The sequence below is a fragment of the Plecotus auritus genome (assembly GCF_963455305.1).
Source record: "Plecotus auritus genome assembly, chromosome: 9".
In the NCBI taxonomy this organism is placed as follows: Eukaryota; Metazoa; Chordata; class Mammalia; order Chiroptera; family Vespertilionidae; genus Plecotus; species Plecotus auritus.
In genome coordinates this window covers 120,557,771-120,573,074 of record NC_137783.1, presented here as the reverse complement: position 1 = coordinate 120,573,074, position 15,304 = coordinate 120,557,771, and the positions used below count along the sequence as shown (strand labels likewise).

The following is a 15,304-nucleotide window of genomic DNA, read 5'->3' as shown; positions in this document are numbered from 1 at the left end:
GAGATGGTGGAAACTATATAGTGAAATACCAGAGACTTTTTTTTTTTTTTTTTAGAAAATGATGGTTTCTATTTTGATATAAGGAAATATTTCCTGTTTGACAGACCTCACTAACCCTAACTTGCACCATAGAATTACCTCCCTTGATCTTATCTTACAGAAGAAAATTTTGACTGTTAATCAAGATTGGTGATGTTGTTGCCATGAGATTACCTGTATTACAACATTCCTGCTTAGATTGCTCTTCTTAGAAATCTTCAAAGATTACTGACAATTTCCAATTTAGCAGAATGTTGGCAATAATAACAACTTGCTATAGTAGGACAATAACCTGCTTCCCTTAGATAGGACTCTGATATCCAGGTGTCCATAGATGAGGAAGAGAATGTTTACTACCCTATATTGTTCAAGTTCAACTGTTCATCTCAGTATAAATGTTGCTTTGGAAAACACTTTGGTTATCACACACGAGGGAGTCTGAGAGATTCAAAGTTGTTTTTATTTTATTTTATTATTTTTAAAATATATTTTATTGATTTTTTTACAGAAAGGAAGGGAGAGGGATAGAGAGTTAGAAACATCGATGAGAGAGAAACATTGATCAGCTGCCTCCTGCACACCCCCTACTGGGGATGTGCCTGCAACAAGGTACATGCCCTTGACGGAAACCGAACCTGGGACCCTTCAGTCCACAGGCTAATGCTCTATCCACTGAGCCAAACCGGTTAGGGCGCAAAGTTGTTGTTTTTAAATAAAGTTCTGTTTTCAAACCAAATAAACTAGGCTCTCTTCCTCTTTGCTACCTCAGCTTGCAAAGCCCCTCCCACTCTTCTAAAAACTGGGTATCTCTTAACTCATCCTTCAAGATTCAGCTCAAATGTCACTCCCTGGTGGAGACTTCCTCAACGTGGCAGGTAGAGCCGGTTACTCCCTCTGTTCCCACAGCTCACAGCGAGTAACTCAGCATATGGGATTATCACATGTATGGGATTATCTGTTTTCCGGCGGATTATCTGTTTTCGGGTGTGAACTTCGAGGGAGGAGACCATGTCTTTTTACTTTTTCCCGTTTGTACAATCCAACGTTTGGCACATGGTAGGTAAAGTTGAACGACTGAAACTATTACTTGGCGACTTTCTGCCCACAGGGAGCAGTACCTCATCCAAGTTACCCGTCCGGCGACGGATTGCAAGAGTTTCCGCGGGCACACCGGTTCCCGCCAACCCAGCGTTTAAAAACAAACAGCTGTGCACGTTCGGGAATAGAAGGTGGCCCTCACGACGACCGCCTTTCATTGAACCCGGGTCGGTTAATATCCCCCAGCTGAGTTGGTAAAGGCGATTTCGGAGGTTTCTCAGTTGAGGGAAGCGCTCTCCCTGAACAAAGTCAGGATCCCCAGAGGTATTTCTCTAACTCTGGGCTGCTAACGAGGCCCGCTTTTCTCTAACGGGGATAGGAAGTCGAAGGAAAAGACGTGGGCTTCACACTAAGCCGGGGAAGGTGGGTATAACGCTGATCGCAGCCGCACCTTCCACTTTGCAGCACCAGCCCCCAGACTAAACGCCCACCAGCGCTGCAGCCTTAACTGTCGGAGCACTAGGCGCCCCGCCCACTTCTGGGCGGTGAGCCACCATTCTCGCGAGAACGCAGCTCAGTCTCGCTTCTTTGAACTGCGGGTTCTCGCGAGAAGAGGATTCGGAGCCGGCCAGCAACCTGCCGGGAGGCTCTAGTGGCCGCGGCCGCCCTAGTGGCCGTCCCCATCGACACCTCCAGAGGGGTCCAGTTGAGGAGGAAGCGGAGGTGTCACTGGCCCTGGCTTTTGCCTAGGCCTTTCGTGGACGCTCACGGAGGACTACAGGTTCGGGGGTGACTGGGCGCCGCTGGGGAACTCGGTGGGGGCGGTGCCGGAGGCTGGGCTTGGCGGGGGCGCAGGAGGAAGGGGGAGGAGGGCGAATCTGGGATTGAGAGCTGGGCTGCTGTGGCGGTGGTCTGGGGGGGCTCCGAACCTGCCAGGGGACCAAGGGTGGGGTTCTGGGCTCCGGTCGCTGGCACCCAATTTTGAGAGGCCGGGTTGGGGCTTGGGTCCGGCGGTGCTGTTTTTGCGTTGGAAGCCCGGAGGCCTTTCCCCAGGGGTGAAGGCGGTACCCTCATCCCTCCTTCCCAGGGCTGAGTAACCCCGTGCCCCGCCCCTTTTCTGTCGTCCCTGGGCTAACGCCGCGACACCCTGAGGAGGGCGCATCACAATAGGGGATAAGGTGGCAAGTAGTCTCCCTTTGGGCAAAGAGGAGTGAGACCCTAATAATGTGTTGCGTGGTTTTAGGCTGTGGTAGCATCACGTGTGGTAAAGCTTTTTTTCTCCCAAAACTTGCACAGAAAAACTTCTATTTTCCTTACTCAGATTCAAGTTTCCTAACACCCTTTATCTACTGGAATGGAGTGCGGGGAGGTGAGACATCACTTCGTAATTTGTAATGTGGGGGCAATGTGACCATCCCGGGTCCTACAGATTTCTTACTTCCCCCTGCTCCTCAGTATTTTGAGTCCATGATGAAAAGAAACAAATCCAGACATGCTAAAGATAGAGCCTCACCTGATTGTCACTTTGTGTACTTAGCATGCAAAGATTATTTAAGTTTTGTATCTTGAAGCCTCTTTATGTTTTTTATTTAAATTTACAAACAATGAAGCCGCATGGTATATTGATTTTATTTGGACAATTGGGTACCTCCTCCCCCTCCCTAACTACACAGATTTGGTCAACACTTTTTAGAGAGGAGGTTAGGGATACATTTTGAATGAAAGAGACTGTAAAAGTTGAACTAAGGGATATATACGGAATGAAACCGTAAGGGCCAACAAATATTTTTCTGTTTTGGATAGCCCATCCAGGACTGAAGTCTAAGCATTGAAAATGAGGACCGCAAGTTGTCATTTCAATAAAAGCAGAAAACTGTAGAAAATACTTGGGAAAGGTTTTGATGGTGGATTAAGGCTGTTAAAAAAGTGTGTGAGACTTATTTTTGAAGGTCTAAATGTGTTTCATAAGTGTTTGTAACATTTCTCAGTTTGTGACGTAACTGCATTGTTATACATAAAGAGAAAGTGGGAAGGGTGGGCCTGAAGCTTTGAGCGGGTAAGAGGAACCATGGAGTAATGTGGTGTTCAATCAGGAAAAGCTTTGGATGTCTCAGAAATACTTTTGAGTTCTTCCACCTGTTTTTCCTCCCTCCCCAAAAAGCTTTCAGGTGGGCTTTTTACTTTCTGTATTCCACTCTTCCAGTAGTCTGAATTTTTCTTTCTCACCCTTCTAAGCCTTAGGAAATTTTAAAATAATTAACTATGAAGTTGCAATCTGCTATGGTCTGCTTTGTGGCTTTTTACATTTAGGTGACTTGTTGAAGTGTGGAAAATATTATGCACCCTTTCAAAGAAATTGTTTATGAATAGCAAACTCACATGCCTTCAGGTACTAGGCAGATGAAAATGAAAATGAGTGAAATGCACTAGACTCTAGTCACTAGTCACTAGAGTCTAGTGACTAGTGACTAGAGACTAGAGTTTATGCCTCATCTTAGAGGGACATCCAGTTCTCAGGCCCACTTGATTAGTGCCCTACATGAATATGGGGCCAGAGAACACAGGAAATCTAGATTTTTTCTTGAAGCCTCTTGATTTAAAAAAATACCATGAATTAAAACACCTGAAAATAGCTTCATGTGGCCCAACCAAACCCAAATCTGTCAGTAGTTGTATCCTGTTCTCCATTTTAGGATCTCTGATATAGGTGAGAATTAATACAGTTCACAACCAAAAAAAAAAAAAAAGATTTAAAGCAAGTATGCCAATTCGTTTGGAATTCAAACCTAGGAGGGCTTGAGAAAAATGTCACGTCTAATAGAAAACAGAGCCCTGGTCAGGTGGCTGGGTTGGTTGGAGCTTGTCCTGTGCACTGAAAGGATTGTGGGTTCTATTCCCTGGTACGGACATGTGCAGGAGGCAACCGATTGATGTTTCTCTCTCTCTCCCTTCCTCTCTAGAATCAGTGAAAGTATGTCCTCTGGTGAGGATTCAAACAAAACAGTAGAAAAGTTTAACAGCTGAGTTTAATAACCTTTAAATAAAGTAGGGCAAATTGAACTGGTCCTTATTAACATTGATTGTATTTTATTGATTTCAGAGAGGAAGGGAGATCCAGGAGAGAGAGAAACATCACCGATGAGAGAGAATCATTGATTGGCTGCCTCCTGCACGCCCCACACTGGTGTCAAGCCTGCAAATGCCCTGACCTGGAATTAAACTGTGACCTCCTGGTTCATAGGTCGAGCTCAACCTCTGAGCCATGCCAGCTGGACCTTATTAACATTTTAACTGGAAATAACCAAAAGAAAAAAAAACACACCTTTCAGTATTTATGGTTTAGTAACTCAGGGTTCTGAGCAGAGGTAATTTAAAGGTATCTTGTAAGGAAATTGATTTATTGAGAAGCCCTTTATTGTACTTGCAATTAATATGTAAAATTAAATCCAGGAGACCCTCTTCTACTCAGCTATGGTTTTGAATATTTAATGTTTGCTATACCATCCACATTTTCCCACTAATTGACTGTTACTGGAAGCAATTTTGAATCCTTGGAAATTCTTCCATGACTCGTAGGGTGGGAGCGGGGAAGGGTCATCAGTATGGAAAGAAAAGGGATGAGGAGAGAGTGTGATGTGAAACAGGCACTCATGTGTTTCTCTTAATTGCCCATTAAAAGATTGATTTGAATTAAACTATTTTTTCTTGTACTTTGGTAAATTAAACACAGTGCCTTATATATAGTAGAATTTAATGATATTTGTGTAATTGAGCCCTGTTGGGTTAAGCCACATTTACTTATTAGTATGAAGTACATTAATTAATTCATACTTGGACTGTGGAGAATGGGAACATAGAGATCAGACCTAAGAAAGAAGTGGACTGTAGGATGCAGAAGGCAAGGTCAGTGTCTTCTATTGGAGTAAGGGTGAGAAAGGAGGCTAGGTGAGGGAAAGATTTTTGAAAAGGAAGATAAAATAGTTAAATACCTTTCTGTCTACATTGCAGTTTTACAAAGAGCTCTACTTTTTACGACTAGATTGGTAATAACTAATGCAAAGGCTATACAAAGAACATTAGATTTTAGCCAAGCCAGGACTACTTTGGGGAGTTTGCAACTTGGATTTTCTTTGTTAGCCTAGTCCTTACAGGTCAAGCTAGTCTAATATTTTCATCCAATCCCTGTCTCTCTGGTATAGGAAGTGAAACAGGAGCAGATTATGTTTGAATTTGTTGTATATTTATGGAGGTTATATTTGTTTAGGGGGAGCCATCATTTTCCTTTCTGCTTGTTTCTACCATGACTTGTAAACTAGGAAGTTCTTTCTGATAAGTATCTTTTCCCCGTCTTTATACCCCCCTCAGATGGCTTCCTAAGGGAGAATTAAATGAGGTTAGGAGGAATTGAGTATGCTTTTTTACACAGTGCCTTCTGGCTCTATTTTGGAGGTCCCAATTCTTAGGATATACATTTATTCCTCTAAATGGTAGATTTATTTGATCAGACTGGACACTGTGAGGAAGAAGCAAATGCTTCTAAGTTTAATTTACAATTGAAATTAATTTGATCACTGGTTTCAGCCATATTTTTATCTTCATCTGACTCCTTTATTACGTTGTTTCTTCATCATAATGAAGGAAAAGATTGTTATAGATGTTCATTAATAGAGGAAGAACTTAAATTATTTTAATCTTCTTGGATAGAATGTTTATGAGGGTACAAGCTAATGGCTTGCTGTGGTTTAGTTTAGCATCCTTGAAACTGTGACCTACCTTGCTAAGTAGGTGGTAATATAGAATTCAGAGATAGAAGGTAAGCAATTGGCATTCAAAGAGATGCTCTCTAGGAGAGGATTAAGAGATTGGTAAATGTTAGTTGCAGGCTGTGGGAATACAATGAGATGAGTTACAGTAGTTCCCCCTAGATACATTCTAAGACCCCCAGTGGATGCCTGAAAGCTCAGGTAGTAACAAACCATACACACACACACACACGCACGCACGCACGCACGCACGCACGCATACGCACACGCACGCATGCAGGCTTTCGCAAGTGCATACCTGGCTACATGTTTTCTGTTCATGTCTTCCACCCATAGAGTTAATGCCTTTTTCATCTTAACTAAGCACTTATCATGTACTGTGGCCATCATTTGCAGTATGAGGTGTGACAGCATGAATTTCTTTTTCCTTCCCAATTTCATGAATAGAAGATTTCATTTTTACTGCAGATTTCAGCATAAGTATTTTTCTTCTTATTGAGAATGTTCACTTTTTTCACTTAAAAAGTACTTTATGGCTTCTCTTTGGCATATCTGAATTGCCAGCATCACTATTCTTGCAGTTTGGGGCCAATATTAAGTAAAATAAAGGTTGTTTGAACACAAACACCAAGATACAGTCACTCTAATAATCGAGAAGGCTATTACTAACTGATTAATGGGCAGGTAGTGTATACAGTGTGGCTGTGCAGGACAGAGGGATGATTCACATCCCAAGGATGATGAGAGGTTTCATCACACTACTTAAAACTTATGAATTTTTGGAATTTTCCATTTAATATTTTGAACTGGGTAGTGATTGAAACCATGGAAGGGGAAACTGCAGATAAGGGGAGGGAGGGGGAATACTGTACTTGAAAAGAGGAAAGATTTTCTGTCAAATATGTGATCTGAAGTCACAGTAGATTTCTGAAGATTGTAATATGCTGAAAGCTATCTTTGCCTTTAAAAGCATCTTTTTTTTTTTTTATAAATTTAACTTTATTGTTGAAAGTATTATAGATGTTCTTTTGTTTTTTCCCATTGACCCCTCCCCCCACTCCACCCTGCATGAGCCCCTCGCAGGCATTCACCACTCTATTGTCTGTGTCCATGGGCTATGCATATCCTCCTATATAATAAACACCTAATATGCAAATCGACCGAACAGTGGAACTACCGGTCACTGTGATGCGCACTGACCACCAGGGGCAAACGCTCAACGCAGGAGCTGCCCCTTGGTGGTCAGTGTGTTCCCACAGGGAGCACTGCTCAGCCAGAAGCCAGGCTCATGGCTGGCAAGCGCAGCTGCAGTGATGGGAGCCTCTCCTCTCTCTGAGGCAGCGCTAAGGAGCAGAGAGCTGAGCAGTGAGCAGTGAGTGGGCGGGCAGTAAGGAGCGAGGGCTCTTGGATTGCGAGAGGGCTAAGCCTGCATTTAGACATCCCTGGAGGGGTGCCGGGCTGAGGGAACAGCCCCCCCCCCTTGCCGAGTGCACAGATTTTCATGCACCAGGCCTCTCGTGTGCATATAAGTTCCCTGGTTAATCACTCCCCACCCATCCACTCACCGATCCATCCACCCACCACCACTGAAATTCGTCAGTCTGTTCCATGTAAAAGCATCTTTCTTTATCCTTAATAGTTTATTTTTCTGTTTAAAATGTAAAACATCTGATTACTTGGTATTTATTTTTATCTTTGTAGTTGGGTGATCTAGTAGTATTTTTGTCACAAACTGAAATTAACAGTATTTGTTTGAGGATGAGATTCTGTCATAGTCTCTGATTGTAGTATTACTTGATTAGAAACTAGGAATAAAATTGTAACCATACTCTTCTGCTTGGAATACCTTATTTGGGATTATTTAGATCTGGGTTTAAAGCCAACTTTTAGCTTTCTGACATAAAAGTTACTTAACCTTCCTGAGCTTTTATTTCCTCCCAGGAAAAGTGGAGATATAATTGTTAAGAGTTTAAGAATGAAATGAAATAAAATATATAAAAGTGCTATGTAAATAGTAAATTAAGTATAATTGTTAACATTTTGTTCTGATTTATTCTTAGAAAATAGCATTCTGGCCAGTGATCTTGAAACACATCCATCAAATAAATTTACATTTACATGTAGCTGTTTCATTTAGAGGGAACAAATTTAAAGTGTAGAATTTACAGCCTTGCCAGTATGACTCTTCCATTGTCAATTACAAAGATTTAAAAAAAAAAAATTCTAGTCAATACTGAATAGACCTTTTCATTTTCTTGCTTTCATGTTGGCTTCCATTGATTGATACCTGGTATTCTATATAATTTGAATGCCAGGTGGGATAGTAGGAAAAAGGGAAGGGAGAATAGATTGAAGAGAGAGATGGTGTGGCATTTAAACAATCTATTGGGATATTGTTATCTACTTCTTAGACATAAAACCATTTTATTTTTATTAATTTGGGTTATTTTCCTTTAAGGTTTTTGACTGCCATTGCTAGTAGCAAATAAGTAGAAAACTATCCTGAGTTTTCTTTTGTAGGCTACATTAAATGTCATCTTAAAAATAAATCTTAGAGCCCAGATGACTGAAGAAGAATCTTAGGTGCAAGATTGTGCAACAGAACATTTTTATAATTTTTAAAAAAATTCATGGATGGTCATACAAATAGTGCTCAATTATTTTAAAGGTAATTATTTCATTCAGGACAGTTTGCTTTGATTTTTCTCACATCTAGAGAGCAAGCAATACAATCTATTCCATCCTTTTGGCTCTTCATTTGTTAATTTAGTTTGCTTAAAGAAATTCCTATAACATGAGTAACTGTGGGGCACTATTGTTTCCTTCTTGTTGAACTGTCCAAATTGCTAGGGTTTCTCTTTTAAAAGAATATTTAGTTATTAGAGACTAGTGGTATTATAAAACCATAATTTTGAAAGTCACTAATACTCTAAATTTTGGAAGAGAAAACTGAAATTCAGATTAAGCCTTTCCTTTACCTGACTTAAAAAAATTATTTTGTACGAGTTTATTTGAGCCCTAGCCAGTTTTGCTCAGTGTGTAGAGTGTTGGCCTGGGGACTTAAGGTCCCGGATTCGATTCCAGTCAAGGACACCTACCTCAAGGTGCAGGCCCTGGTTAGGGTGCCTGCGAGAGGCAACCAATCATTGGTGTGTCGTTTTATATCGATATTTCTCTCTCTTTGTCTCTCCCCCTCCTGTCCACTCTCTAAAAATCCATGGAAAAATATCCTTGTGTGAGGATTAAGAACAACAAAAAAAGAGCTTATTTGAACTGAACTGATGACATATATCTCCCCTTACTTGATTTTGATAAAAGGTATTGGTTGCTAGTGGGAAAGCAGGTCTCCAAGTCTCCTGAGTGGTTTATTCCAGTGATCTCCCTAGTGGGTTGCATGTACTTCTGGGAGTGTATGAAAAACTTGTTCATTGTGCCATGTGAAGAAAACAATAGAACTTCCATTTATATTTATTTTAGTATTTTTTTCATTTTTATTTTTTGTGTATATGTAGTATATACATAGTACTGGTGTGAAAGTATATGTACATTATTTAGAAAAATTTTTTTAATTGATTTCAGAGAGGAAGGGAGAGGGGGAGAGAGAGAAACATCAATGATGAGAATCACTGAGTGTCTGCCTCCTACATACCCCCTACGGGGGATCGAGCCCACAATATGGGCATGTGCACCTGACCAGAATCAAACCCAGAACCCTTCAGTCCCCAGGCTGACGCTCTATCCACTGAGCCAAACCAGCTAGGGCTTTGTGCATTATTTATATACATATATAGGTGTAGCTCAAGCATATCAAACTTGCGGCCCACGGGGTGCATGTGGCCCACAACGAATATTTTTTTGCGGCCCAGCCAATATAACGGTATGTAAGAAATGTTTTAATAAAAATTTCACAACTTAATTTTTACAATGTCCTGTTATACGTAATCTATAATAATGAAAGCATAATATGCTAATTAGACCGGACAGCCAAATGACCTTCTGGACGAAGCTGGGGCTGCGAGGGCCAAGCCCCTTGCATGATTTTCGTGCATCGGGCCTCTAGTTATTAATAATGAACTAAAATGATAATGCCTGATTACTATACTCGTGTTGCATTCATCTCCCTTAAGCACAGGTGCACCATTTCTCTCCATTAATACTAGCAGTGAATATTTTAGCAGCCGATTGCCACAACATTAGTCTTGGACTGACTAGTTTGGTGTGTGCAACAGGAAATATTTCACTTTTGGAGAACATGAAAAATAGGTTTATTTGTATTATGCTTATTAATTTGTGCAGTTATTCGGTGTCTGGTAAGTTAATGTTTAAGAAAAAAATATTAATTTTTATTAAAATGTTCTATTTTATGTTAATGATTACTCATTTATTTCAGCCCTTTATATTCAGCATGTCTTTATAGAGAAAAAACTACGTTTCTATGAAAATTGAAGCTTTTGTTTTTTTGGGGGCCCACATAAACTTAAACATGCTAGCCTTTGAGTTTGACATGCTTGGTATAGTTGTTCAAGTTAGTTGAACTCAAATTATATTAAGAAAGGGAAATAGTGTCATTTTAGAAGAAAAGTGGTCTGATATCTTTGATCATCTTTCCTTCCGTAGTGAATGATATTATTTAGCAGAATGCTTATTGATTTAAAAATTGTTTTACAATAAGAACTTAGGAAAGTTACTTATAAAAGTAGTTTTTTGTGTAATTATACAAATGTAGCCCAGCCAGCGTGGCTCAGAGGTTGAGAGGCGACTTACGAACCAGGTAGTCTTGGTTCAATTCCCGGTCAGGGGATATGCCCTGGTTGCAGCCTCTATCCCCAGTGTAGGGGGTGCAGGAGGCAGCTGATCGATGTTTCCCTCTCATCCATGTTTCTGATTCCCTAGCCCTCTCCCTTTCTGTAAAATCAGTAAAAATATATTTAAAAAAAATAAAATGGAATACTACCTATAATATTGAGAGTCTTCCTTTGTCAGCAAGTATTTTGTCTGAAGAAATATTAAATTCCTGAAAATGAAGCATTTAGTGGAAAAATAACTTTTCTGGTAGAAAAGGTTCTGTTATTTTGCTTTTAATCATGCTGGCATATATGGTAGTTACCTGTTTTATTTTTTTTAAATTAGGACATGGATAGCATATGCATTTTCTTATTTCAATCATGTAGCACATTACAGGTGCTCAATAAATGTTGAGTGGTTATTTAGGAATTCTCATCTGTGATTTCAAAAGGCTTATAGAAAGTGATGAAAGAACTAATGAAATATTATGCAAAATTTACATGCAATGGTCTAAAGAAAGTCAGCAATGTGCCTATCATTGTGTTGTTTACAGTATACTGTCTTATTCTTTACAACAATTTGATTGGAAGTTATATAATAGATAAAATAATGGTAATGAGAGTTGTGCTATTTTCTTAATTTCACATTTAAGTAAATTGAGGTCTTGGGGGTTAAGAAGCCTGTACAAAGTCATACAACTAGTTTTATCTGATTCCAAAATCTTTTCTCTTAGTCACTTACTATTGTGGCAGAAGTAGAAAAGTTCTTACCAGTTTTCATTATCAAAAATTTTTGTATGTCATTTTTGGCAGTGGGAAGATAGCTTATTGGTTAAGTATGCTTGGGATGGTAATGGGGGCAGTATGACTTGGGGTTTTGATCAAAAAGCGGTGTAATTATGTGATGCTAATATGTTTGATACCTCTAATGTGTTTGATATCTCTGATTTTTTTTCTTTTTTAAAAATTTCTTTTTAAAGTTATGTGCGATAAAATTCCCTTTCTGGTGTAAAGTTCTGTGAGTTTTGACAAAGGCATACCACCACTATCCAGATACACAGTAGTTCCATGATTCCCCTCCCCCCTCCCCAATTACCTTGTGCTGTCCCTGTGTAGTAGTAGTACCCTCAACCATAACCAATGACTGCTCTGTTCTCTGTCCTTATAGTTGTTGTTTTTTGTCTTTTTGAGACTGTTACAGAATTATATGGTATGGAACCTTTGAGTCTGTCTTTTTTCACTTATAATGCTGTTAACGTAAAAACATTCAAACCTGTAAAGAATTTTTGTGAGTTTATTTGAGCCAAACTTTTGACAATTGCCGGGAAGCAGAATCTCAATGGATTGGGATAATGCTCCAGAGAATGGCGGTTTTTCATCTACTTTTATACATTGCAATCAAAGGAGGAGACATAGGTGGGTTACATGAAATCCAATGGTGATAGATAAGAGAGGTGGGAGAAAGCAAAGGGAGCGGGGTGGGGGTACCTCTGGGATTGGATAGAGTAAAATGATAGAGACTTCTGTAGGTGGGTACAGGATAGTTAACAGTCAACAATTAACATGATAACAATGAAATAATTTGTAGTATCTGTTCTGGCTCTCGGGGCTCACCATAACTGCGGTTAGTTAAAGTTTAGTTTCAGACCATACTTTGTGGTTACTTTAGGTCTTTGATTTTGTAAGTGCTATGCAGGCCTTCCTTGAGCTTGTCAGGTTACCATGTGGCTCCTTTTGTCCACAATGTTTTTGAGATTCTATTTTGGTGTGTGTGTCAGTATTCTGTTACCAGATGAAATAGGTTCTGTGGTGTCACGGAAAAATAATTTCAGGGACACTCACCTAGGGAAAGTTTTAAGCAATAGTGGCAAAGTTTATTAAAGCGAAAAATGATAGTACATTCTTGGAGAGGAAGAGAGTGGGCAAGCCAAGTGGTTGCCACGAGATCTTTGTTAAACTTATATTTCTTGGGTTTGGGAAAGAGCAGGCTTTCTTTTAAACTCTCTCTTTCCTGGATTTTCGGGGGCTTGTGCCCTCCCCCTTTATGGTTTCCATTTTGGTTTTTATTGCTCATGCTGCATAGTTTTGCTTCTTCTAGGCATGCACCTAGTAAAAGGAATTCTCTTGCCATTTTCTCCTTTTCCCCCTTTCCCATTAGTAAGGTGGACTCCCCAGGGTGACTATAAAGTTGTCTTTCCTGCCTACTCAATTTTTTTTTTTTTATACTTGATGCCCAGTGCACGAATTCTTGCACCAGTGGTGTCCCTCAGGGCCTGTGGGATCAGGCCGAAACTGGCTCTCTGACATCCCCCGAGGGATCCGGGATTGCGAGAGGGTGCAGGCCAGGTCTAGGGACCCCATCAGTGCACAATCGGGGCCAGGGAGGGACACGGGAGGTTGGCCAGCCGGGAAGGGACTGTAGGAGGGCTCCAGGGTGTGTCTGGCCCATCTCACTCAGTCCCAATCGGCCAGACCCCAGCAGCAAGCTAACCTACCGGTTGGAGCATCTGCCCCCTGGTGGTCAGTGCATGTCATAGCAACTGGTCAAATGATCTGTTGTCTGCCCCCTGGTGGTCAGTGCTTGTCATGCGAGCGGTTGAGCAGCCTTAGCATATCATTAGCATATTACACTTTGATTGGTTGAAAGGATGACTGGGTGACTGGACACTTAGCATATTAAGTTTTTATTATATAGGATTTTTATTGGTTTCAGAGAGAGAGGGGGAGAGATAGAAACATCAATGATGAGAGAGAATCATTGATTGGTGCCTCCTGCATGCCCCATATTGGGGATGGAGCCCACAACCCAGGCATGTGCCCTGACTGGGAATTGAATCTTGATCTCCTGGTTCATGGGTCCACGCTCAAACACAGCCATACTGGCGGGGTCCTACCAGATGTTTTTTGTTTTGTTTTGTTTTTAAATAGTTTTATTGATTTTTTACAGAGAGGAAGGGAGAGGGATAGAGAGTTAGGAACATCAGATGAGAGAGAAACATCTATCAGCTGCCTCCTGCACACCCCCTACTGGGGATGTGCCCGCAACCAAGGTACATGCTCTTGACCGGAATCAAACCTGGGACCCTTCAGTCCACAGGCCGATGCTCTATCCACTGAGCCAAACCTGTTAGGGCCCTACCTGATGTTTTGTTCTGTTTGACAGAAAGATGATGTTTTCTCCTGTGGGGTGACTGTAAAGCTATGTTTTTCTGCTTAATCAGATGTCTGGTTCCCTTTGCTCTCTGCTCTGTTGTTAATATCTAACTGTCTAACAGTCCTCCTGCTGGGGATTGAGCCTGCAACCCGGGCATCTGCCCTCACTGGGAATCGAATTGTGACCTCCTGGTTTTATAGGCTGATGCTCAACCACTGAGCCATGCCAGCCGGGCAGAGTTTATATTATATTTTTTTATCATGCCTAAAAATATTGTTCTGTGACATTTTTAAAGAACTTTGTTTTTAATAGTCCAGTAATTATTTTTTTTGTTAATGACAAGATCCAAACAATAAAAACCTTTAGTTTGCCTAATATGAAGTAGACATTGGTATCCAAGTGTCAGATTTTGAAGGAATTTTTTAATGGTAAAGAGTTTAGATAGAGGAAGTGGAAAGCCATTAAATATTTTTAGAAAGGTAATTCTCATTATAGCAGAGCAAATAGAGAATTGAAGGGTGGTAAAGAGGTCAACCAGGAGACCTACTGATGGCTGTTAAGGGTTTTAAATGGAGGCACGTAGCTTTATGAATGGGAAGCGAAGAAAACTTGGAAGTAGATTTGCTATAGGGAAAACGAGATGTCATGGATGACTTCAGGGTGGGGTAACAGTATAAGAACTATCCAGGTAGGAGGGAAAGGTGGGTGAAGTGGTATATGGAGCCATTGGTGGAGTCTTTTCCCTCACTAGACTGGTTTTTTTTGAGAACAGGAACAATGTCTGACTTGCTTCAGCCTCTTGTCAATTGCTTGGCATATTATAGTAGGTGTTCAGTAAGTGCTTGAATGAATGAATGAAATAAGATCAGTACAATGTCATCAGTATGGGACAGAGAGTGGTTAAAATAGAAGAGGTCATTAGACATTTCAAAATAGTATATAATATGTGATTTGCCTTTTATTTATTTGTAGTTATAGGTATAGCTTATTGATAACCTTTAAAATTCACTAGCATGTATATGCAAACACAGGCATATTATTTTCAGATATCTCCAACTTTAATTTCATTTATTTTTAGTATGCTTGTATCCCTGACTATTGGGAATGAGGAGTGGGGATGTTATCAGAGAAATGTGTGGATGGTCTTTCTCCGTTGCTGTTGGGAGTGGGGTCCTTACGGTATCTCAAGAAAAAGAATTTTCTGAGACTTAGATGGGAGGATGAGTGATTTTTATTTACATAAAATTATATTCCTGTGTTTGAAAAGTCCCAGTTCCCTTAATCCAGTCCTGGAAGGTGTGCAGCTGGGGATTCAGTAGAGCTAGATGAAAAGCCAGTGTCCAAAGCTTTCATTCCATGGTGGAGCTTGGTCTGGTTTAGCCTTAGACTAGCTGCAGTCGATGGGGTCCATGTAGTTGTGGGCCACCTGGGCAAATGCAGGGGCGCCAAGCAAGCAGGTCCCCTGCAACAAGAGTCCCAAGAGTGCCAAGTGCTCAAGAGTGAACTCCTTTGTTTAGGAGATTAAA

At 40.7% G+C, this 15,304-nt stretch overlaps 1 protein-coding gene across 7 annotated transcripts in view; it reads left to right on the top strand.

Annotated features, from left to right (window-relative positions):
* The first annotated feature begins 1,659 nt into the window (after positions 1–1,659).
* The window catches only part of BTBD10 (BTB domain containing 10), a 76,736-nt gene continuing 63,091 nt past the window's right edge, over positions 1,660–15,304 (top strand). For 3 of the 7 annotated variants that reach the window (XM_080640132.1, XM_080640128.1, XM_080640134.1), the window contains exon 1: positions 1,683–1,858. The gene's annotated coding sequence lies outside the window, so the exon portion shown is untranslated. Of the gene's footprint in view, positions 1,859–15,304 lie in introns of all 7 variants that reach the window. The other 4 variants (XM_080640135.1, XM_080640133.1, XM_080640129.1 and 1 more) reach the window with 4 other exon arrangements.